This window comes from Sarcophilus harrisii, chromosome 5 (assembly GCF_902635505.1).
Source record: "Sarcophilus harrisii chromosome 5, mSarHar1.11, whole genome shotgun sequence".
In the NCBI taxonomy this organism is placed as follows: Eukaryota; Metazoa; Chordata; class Mammalia; order Dasyuromorphia; family Dasyuridae; genus Sarcophilus; species Sarcophilus harrisii.
The window spans coordinates 46617659-46627331 of record NC_045430.1 but is presented as its reverse complement, the minus strand read 5'-3'; the positions used below and the strand labels follow the sequence as shown (position 1 = coordinate 46627331).

General features: G+C 34.9%; 1 long non-coding RNA gene across 1 annotated transcript in view; it reads right to left on the bottom strand.

Moving 5' to 3' along the window:
• Positions 1-1420: 1420 nt before the first annotated feature.
• Positions 1421-9673, bottom strand: part of LOC116419301 — a 31392-nt gene continuing 23139 nt past the window's right edge. The window contains exon 3 of the long non-coding RNA XR_004229568.1: positions 1421-1494. This is a non-coding gene — a long non-coding RNA (uncharacterized LOC116419301). The remainder of the gene's footprint in view (positions 1495-9673) is intronic.

Below are 9673 nucleotides of genomic sequence, written 5' to 3'. Positions count from 1 at the left end.
AATTTGATATCAATACTGTTGCAGTTTATAGAGGAAGAACTGGTTAAGCCTCCCCTCTAGGCTCCTGTAATTCTTCCTTGACGTCCTATTTGAATGATTAACTGCAACAGAAGCTATCTTTCCTTTCTCCTCCTACCCTCATTCTGAATACATTGGAGGCCCATACTGAGCTTAGACCCTCTAGTCTACTAAAATGGAACATATGTAGCCAAACCAGAACTTTCTGATATCTGATTAATGTTTTAATCTGGAAAAGAAAAGGTTTATCAGAGCATCCAATTACTTTCTTCAAATATTTTAAAATTGTTCCAGGAAAAGAGAATTCTGTTTGGCCCTGGGGTAAAGAGATATGGCTAGGAACTAAGTAAAAGTCACAAGAAAGCAGATTTGGACTCTATACAAAGAAGAACTTCCAAAGAATTGGAGCTTTCTGAAAATGCCATGGGATGCTTTGGAAGGAAACCCTAAAGGCTTTTGGACATAGGCTAAAAAAATAACTCATTAATAAGATCAAACATAAGATTCAACTTTCTTTTCTTTCCTTTCTTTTTTCTTCCTTCCTTCCTTTCTATTTTATTTATATTTAAATTTATTTATTGAACTAAATACAAAATAAGAAAAAAAAGAATAAAAAAAGATTCAAGTTTCACAGAGACTTTCATCATGTCAAAGTCAAAAGCATTCAATTTTTCTGTATTCTTGGGGAAATCACTAAAGTTCTCTGAGGCTTAGTTTCTTCATATGTAAAATACAAATGAGGATATAGCTGGTGATTTCTAAGAGAGTTTTCTAGTTTTTGTCTTATGAAACTTACATGAGGATGCTTCTCACTTGTGTTCCCTGATTTTATTCTGGATTGTTTAGCTATATAAATTAATTCACTCCCTCCCTCCTTCCTTTTTTCCTCCCCCCCTCAACAAGCATTCAAATGCCTATTATGTAACAAAGATTGAACTAGGTACAAAAGACAAAAATAAAATACAAAAAACTGTAATTTTTTCTTTCCACAATGACATTGTATTATCACATACAGATGTTAGAATACAAAATACATACAGAGTAAAATTTCAACTCTTCCATAGTTACTTCCTATTTTGCAAATGAAAAATAAAATCTCTCTAGAAACCAGGAGATTAGTGAATATGAATGCTGGAATTTAGACCAAAATTGTCTAAAAATGCTTCATTTTGTCTATTGTTGACCATCATTCTTCCAGAGGTTCTTATCATTCTTGCACGTTTACTTTTCAATTCATTCTAAGTACTTTTCCTTTATGTATTCTCTCATTTCTTTGGCCATATTGTAGTAATACACTCTTAGTTGACCAGTAGAGGGCACCATCTACCATATTCTTGTCCTTAAAAAAAACTAAAATCCTGTAGGCTGGATTGGTTAGTGATCTAAAATTCCACAGCTTTTTAAAAAAAAGTCTCTGGAGTTTTCAGTCCCAAGTTTTCCTTTTGGAAGCTCTGCATGCTCTATATAATTGAACCCCTATTCAGCAAGAGGAGGAAAAAGTATAAATAAAATAATCAGTTCAATATGTTTGTATTAAAAAATAAAGTGTTTCTTAGACATTGCATGAAAATTCTTCCCACTGATCCAGTTATTATAATTTCTTTTCATATCATAAGTTAGAAAGAATTTTTGTATTTATAGAATAAAGGAAAATATGTTAAGATAGGCATATTAATGATGTGACCTACATGCTTTGTTGAGTGTCCATGGCTAAGTGTCTGAACTCCTAAAATAGCCAAGCCCAAGTCTTTCCCTTATTTTTTTTTTCCTTTCCATCTCTCTGTCAATAAATTTTTGGGGTCTGCTGGACAACTACACATAGAGAAATTACCTAAGACTGAGAACTTTGTGTAGCTTATTTTAAACATGCTTCATAAAGCATATGGAAGTGGTGAAGTGTCATTACAATTGGATTTTGTCCCAAGTATCTGAAATTCAGGTTCATTGTCGCTATGTCATTAAAATCACATTTGCTCTTTTTTGCACCAGACAATAATTTCCATACTATTGCTCAAATGCCTGTTCCCACAACTGAGCACATAAACTGTTTCCCTCTTCTGGAATGCTCTGCTTTATCTATAATCACCTCCTCCTCCACCCCATCCATAAGGTTTTTTTAATCCATCTATGATTTCATCAGTGCAGGGAACTGCCAGGGAAGAAACTCTTTCTACCAATTCAGATATATTACTATTCTTCACCTAAAAGAGTTCCCACAACCATTTTGTGCCAGACCTTGTACTTGAACATTGGTTGTGCAAATAAGTTTGGGACCAGCTCTTGACCTTTTATGCACTGCTGCCTGCTGCTTGTCTGACTTACTTTGTAGTTATTTATATTTATTCTCTCTGTATTTATACATTTATTTGTTACCTTTCCTATTTGTTCCTTGCAAATTAGAATTTCTTGTTTCGGTCTTTGTTCTCCAGTGGTTCTCAAACTTTTGTTCTCAGTATCTTCATGTTGTTAAAAAAAAAAAAAACTATCGAGGATCTGTTCAAAGAGTTTTTGTTCACATGGGTTATATTTATAGCTATTTACTATATTAGAAATAAAAAATAATTTTGAATTTGTAGACCCTCTGAAAGGGGTCTCTTTGGACTACACTTTGAGGACCACTGTGACTTATCCCATTCTCTTAGCACAGTTCTTGGCCCATATTGGGAGTGTTGTTCCAGTCATATCTGACTCTTTTGTGATACCATTTAGAGTTTTCTTGTCAAAGATAGGGCAGTACTGGGGCAGCTATGTAGCACAGTGGGTAGTGAACCAGCCCTGAAGTCAGGAGGACCTGAGTTCAAAATCTAGCCTCAGACATTTAACACTTCCTAGCTGTGTGACCCTGGGCAAGTCATTTAACCCCAATTGCCTCAGCAAAAAAAAAAAAAAAAAAAAAAAAGATACTGGAATAGTTTGCTATTTCCTTCTCCAGCTCATTTTTTTTTCCCTTTTATTTTCCATATGGAAACACAACTTGATTTTTAAAAAAAATTTTCTTCAGCTCATTTTTACATATGAGGAACTGAGGCAAACCTGGTTAAGTAACTTGGCTAGGATCACACAGCTTGCAAGTATCTAGAGAACAGATTTGAACTCAGGAAGATTACATGGCACTCTATCCACTGTGCCATCTAACTGACTTGTCTTCAAAGAGCAGTGGGATGGGGTGAGGGTGAGTCAGGAAGTAGGACAAGAAAAATGAAGTATACATTTAAAAGTTAACAAACAATAAAATCAATTAACAAGCATTTATTAAGCGTGTCTTCAGAGACTAATATTTGATTTTATGGTTTCATAACTTTCAAATCTATCCTTCATTTTTTTGGTCCCACCCATAATCCCCTACCCACATCCAAATGGTCTCTGAAAACAAGAACAGCATCTTAGAATTCTTTTGTAACGTAGAATAATTTATTTTTGCATTATTTATTGTACACAGAAGGTTCTCATATGCTTACCTATATGTGAATTCTGAAGTTACTCTTTCTAATCATGATCTCTTGATGCTCTTACTTGATGAGGGGATTCCCAAAACTCTCTCTAAAACTCCTTGAAGGAGAGATTCTCCTTGAATCTTGGCCTCTGTCAAAGATCCCGCCCAAGGGAAACAGGACAAATAGCTTCATTCTGTTATCTAGGTGGGTGGGGCTAGTTGAATCCAGAGTTGGAGATTCTAACCCTCATTCAATTCTAAGATTCTCTATTCAAATTCCAGCTCAGGCTGTGCTGATGAACCTTCATCAAGAGTAAACCCCAGCTTGTAGATTAAATGAGCCAGCTTGGGGCTCAGTCCCTGCAGAGGACCTAATATGCCATCCCTGGCATAGCAGCAACCCTCTGCCCACTGAAATGATATTGTCTTTCAGTGTTACCCTCTCTTTATCTTTCTCACCTATTTCACTAACAAGACTTTATACCTCTGGTGGGATGTCTCTGCTAAAAACTTTACTTTTCTGCCAGGAATCCTCCACTAGAAATTTTACTTCTCTGTCAGGACCTTGCCACTAAAGAATTCAGCCTTTCTATTTATGAATAGTAAAAGCTGACTTCCCAATGCCAATAATAAACTTTTTTTGTACTAGTCTAGATTTTGGGCTTCGTAAATTCCTTTATGAAGGACCTCTATGCTACCAGAAAGGGGTTCCCACAATTCCCTACCCTGTGCTGAATCCTAGGGGCATTTAGGGGAGCCAAACCTCTTTATTTGGTTCCCTGACCCCCAAACCTGCTACTAACCTCATCATTTAACTCCCTGACCACCAGGAACCCTAATCTCATCATTTGGTTCCCTGACTGGGAACCCCAAAATCTAGATCTCATCGTCACCCACTTATTTTCTTGCTTCAAAACTGCCCTTTTCCCTCCTCACTCTACTCCCATGAATTGATGGTGCTCTTGATAAAATATTTAACCACTGGCTTTCTGAAGAAAAACTTAAATGCTAATTAATTAAATTTTTAAAACTTTCAAAAAATTTTAAATTTAATATGTATTAACATTTTCTCTATTTAAGTCTAAACAATCAACAAAATTATAAATCAAATTCTGGTTTGTAGCAATTGCCAATTTGTGATGTGTAAATGCTCACTCTGAAAAATTAACAATTGTTTCTTCCCAGCTGGTTTCAACATATCCCTGCTTGAATCCATTACTCCACTTATCATTCTGACACTTAGAATCAGTCAATCCTCAACATGTATGCTGTCTCTACTACTCCTGAATTACTGAATACTATTGGAGGAAATCTTAAAACTGTGCCAACAAGATCCACCATGAATTATTATGATTAGACATTGAGGTAGCTGGTTAAGTGAATAACTGTCTGGTCTGGTGTGTATATCCCCAAAACAGTCAGTTTGATGAGTTTTACAGTTATGTGACTTAAAGAGAACATACAATCACAGTAAGAAATAACACTTTTTAAATACCCATTTAGGAGTGATTATAAATTGAAAGAGTTTATAAATGCTAAATTCCAGTAGAGAAAAGGATTGTTCAGCTGAAGAGTGGTGAGCATCAACAATCAATGATCAGGGAAGCAATTTCACATGGTGCACATATTACCAAACAGACCAATAACATCCAACCCCACAATCCAGAGTTGGGAGCAATTCTAAGCATATTATTCCTTCATCTTATGCTTCCCTTGTTCCTGTGTGTGCATGCTCTTTGCCACAGATTCTTGAGTGCATTGATAAGGAGCATTTTCCATTTTTTGAGTATGAACACGTTTTATTATATGTTAACTTTAATGTTATCTTTGCTTTTATTATCTTGCATTTTTGCTAAGTAATTATATTTAAGATCTAAAAGTGTCAATCCTAAAAAGTTGACTAAAAATTAATTGAAACAAAAAATTCAATAAAGTTGTAGGATATAAAATAAATTCACACAAATCATCAGCATCCTTGTACATCACAAACAAAAAACAGAAGGCGCTAGAGATATATATTTTATTCAAAATAATCTCAGAAGGTTTGAAATATTTGGTGATCTATCTACCAATATATAATCAGGAATTTATGAGTTCATCTATAAAATACTCTTTGCAGAAATATAGCCTTAAATAGCAATTATAATTAAAGTCAATGTAATAAATATGGATATACAATCGAAATGTATTTATTTATTCAGTGCTATAACAATCAAGCTACCAAGTTCTTAAAATTAGAAAGATAGTAATAAAATTCATGTAGAGAGACAACAGCTCAAGAATCTGAAGGTTAAAAATGAAAAAAAAAAAAAAAAAGTGAAACAGAAGAGGAAGGAAATCTATCAGTACCAGATCTAAAATTATAATATCAAGCTGTAATCATTAAAATGATTTTGTACTGGATACAAAATAGAGAAGTCTATTTTGGCACACAATGTCCTAAAGCAAATGACTGCACAATGGTCTAAAAACCAAAGATATTATTTACTGGGGATGAGGAGTCATTACTTCATTTTTTAAAATGCTGGTAAAACTGGAAAGCAGTTTGGAAGAAATTAAATACAGGTCAATATCTCACACCATATACTAGGATAAAATCCAAATATAGAGATGTACATTAGATATTAAAAATGACTTCATGAAATGACCAGCAGGATGATTTCAGAAAGGCCTGGAGAGATTTACATGAACTGATGTTGAGTGAAATGAGCAGGACCAGGAGATCATTATATACTTCAACAACAATTCTATATGATGATCAATTATGATGGATGTGGCCCATTTCAACAATGAGATGAACCAAATCAGTTCCAATAGAGCAGTAATGAACTGAACCAGCTACATAGCCATCAAAAGAACTCTGGGAGATGACTATGAAGCACTACATAGAATTCCCAGTCCCCCTATTTTTGTCCGCCTGCATTTTTTATTTCCTTCACAGGCTAATTGTACAATATTTCAAAATCAGATTCTTTTTGTACAGCAAAATAACTGCTTGGACATATATACATATATTGTATTTAACTTATACTTCAACATATTTAACATGTATTGGTCAACCTGCCATCGGGAGGAGGGAATGGGGGGAAAGAAGGGAAAAGTTGGAATAAAAGGTTTTGCAATTGTCAATGCTGAAAAAAATACCCATGCATATATTTTGTAAATAAAAAGCTATAATGTAATAAAAAAGTGACTTCATAAACAATTTAGAAGAACAAAAAAGAAATTACCTTTTAAATCGATGGAAAGGGGTTTTAGAAACTCAATAAGATCATCTCCTAAGATACAGAGGGATTGTGATATACATGAATGGAACTAGGATTTTTTTTAAAGTACTGAATATATAACTATAGTTTGCATTTATATAGCATGTCAAGGTTACAAACTACTCTATGTATTCTATCTTGGTTGAACCTCACAGTAGAGTGAAGTAGATAATGCAGATATAATTATCACCATTTAATAGGTGAGAAATTTAAGGATCAGAGTTGAGTGTCTCATTCAATATCATGCAGCTGCTAAGTGGAAGTTGTTTGGTCATTCAATCATACCTGGCTCTTCCTGACATAATCCATGAGGTTTTCTTAACAAAGATACTAAAGTGGTTTGCTATTTCCTTCTCCATTATATCCCCATCTTATACATGGGGAATTGAGACAAATAGGGGCTAAGTAACTTGCTCAGGTTCCCACAGTTAAGTATCTGGATCCAGACGGAATGCTAGATGTTGTTGTTCAATTATTTCAGTCTTGTCTAATTCTTCATTACCCCATTGGATTTTCTTGGCAAAGGTATTGCAGTATTTTGCCACTTCCTTCTTCAGCCCATTTTACATAGGAGTAAAGTGAGGCAAACAGGGTTAAGTGACTTGCTCAAGGTCACTGTCTGAGGCAAATTTCAACTCAGGAAGATGAGTGTTCCAGACTCCAGTTTCAGCACTCTCTTCTGGGACTCAAATCCTAGTTTTCCAATCTGGCTTTTGCTTTAAGCTGCTGCTCACCCGTATTTTAGGCCTCTACTTCTTGAGCAATAAGCTAGTCTTTCTTCATTCCCTTTTGTTATTAACATCTTTTAGCTCTCCATAACCATAGCTCAATTATCTGTTACCAGACCAAGCTGAGTCCTCTTTCTCCCCTCAGGCTAATTTTCTGAACATAGTAGTTTTTCAGAGTTAATATATATATAATATTTCCATATCAAAGACCAGCCTTCCATAAGAATTCTCCATTGTCTCCTCAGTCTTTTAAATACTTGAGACCCCACATTTTCATTTTATCATAGAAAATTTCCCCTTCCCCTTTCTCCCCTCCAGGCAGCTTCTCAATTTCATATTCCCTTTTTAAACTTAGGGGTTAGGAACCCTTTCTTTTAGTGCATTTAAATGACCTAGAAAATTAGCTGTGTCTGGAAGTAGATTAATAGAACTCTGTCCTTTGGGGAATTCTGCTTTATGAAATTTGTAGGAAATAATTATTTGATAATGACACTCAGTTATAATGAAATTGTAATAATAATATAAAAATACCTTTATATCATGGAATTCAAATAGAAACTTGTCACCAATCAGCATCCAAAAAGGTATATTCCAAAACTGCATTTTGAGATGGAGGTGACCCTAGGTTCTCAAAAACTCTGTTAGATGAGACAAGCTCTGGGAGATTATGCCATCCTGGAAAGGCTTCCAGGATAATTCTGACAAAAAAAAAAAAAAAAAAAAAAAAGGAGTAGGATGAGATAGAGGAGGAGAAGGAAGAAGAAGAAAAGGAGGAGGAGGAAGAGGAGGAAGAGTACAGGAAAAAGAAACCAAATAAATAAAACAAAGCCAAGAGGGCTGATTTACCTGCATTATGAATAACTTAGTGCAGCATCCATTTAAGTTTGCATGAAGGAACACTTCAACCCAACCTGGTGCAGATTCTTCTTTTTTTAATAATAACTTTTTATTTTACAAAATATATGCAATGCAAAGATAGTTTTCAATATTAACCTCTGAAAAATCTTGTGTTACAAATTTTTCTCTTTGCCTTCCCCACCTCCTCCCTTATTCAGCAAGTAATCCAATATAAGTTAAACATGCAATTCTTCTAAACATATTTCCACATTTATCTTGCTGCACAAGAAAAATCAGATCAAAAGGGGAAAAATGAGAAGGAAAAAACAAGCAAACAAACATCAACAAAAAGGTGAAAATACTATGTTGTGATCTACATCCTATGGATGTGGTCTCCTATGTGGTATCCTATGTGATAGGAGAATGAGGAATGAAAGCAAACTATTGGATATAGCAATCAGGACATATTTGGGAAGCTTAAAGAGTTTTTTCAGTTGAGTAATAAGGTACTGAGGGATTAAGATATAAAGAAGAGACAACAAGTTTAGGAAAATGTTATTTATTGTCCAATGGTCATGGTATTTATTTTAGAGTGCTATATGGCTAAATGAATATTAGTAGTTGATATAAATATTCTTCTGTTATTTTGCCTCCTATGGATGTGGATGGCTCTCTCCATCACAAGTCTATTGGAATTAACCTGAATCACCTAATTGTTGAAAAGAGCCTCATCCATCACAGTTGCTCATCACATAATCTTGTTGCTGTGTACAATGCTCTCTTGATTCTACTTCACTCAACATCAGTTCATGTAGATCTTTCCAGGCTTTTCTGAAATGAGCCTGCTCATCATTTCATATAAAACAATAATATTCCATAACATTCATATAACATAACTTATTCAGCCATTCTTCAACTGATGGGCATCCACCCAGTTTCCAGTTCCTTGCCACTTCAATAAAGGCTGCCACAAACATTTTTGCAATGTGGGTCTTTCCCCTTTTTTATGATCTCTTTAGGATATAGAGCCAATAAAGATACTGCTGGATCAAAGAGTATGCACACTTTTATGGCCCTTTGAGCATAGTTCCAAATTGCGCTCAAGAACGGTTGAATCAGTTCACAACTCCACCAGCAATGTATTTGTGTCCCAGTTTTCTCACATTCCCTCCAACATTCATCATTATCTTCACCTGTTAGCAGATGACTTCTTTCTGTTTCTGCTCTGCCCTGAGAACTCTTTTAATTGGCTGCTTAGCTAGAACTTCATTTATATGCTAAATTCACAGTTTCTGCTTCTCAGATTTCCCTTTCCTGGCTCTTTAAAATATAAGAATGATGCCCTGGGTATATATATTGCTCCATACCCCTATACTGCATACCTTGTGAAC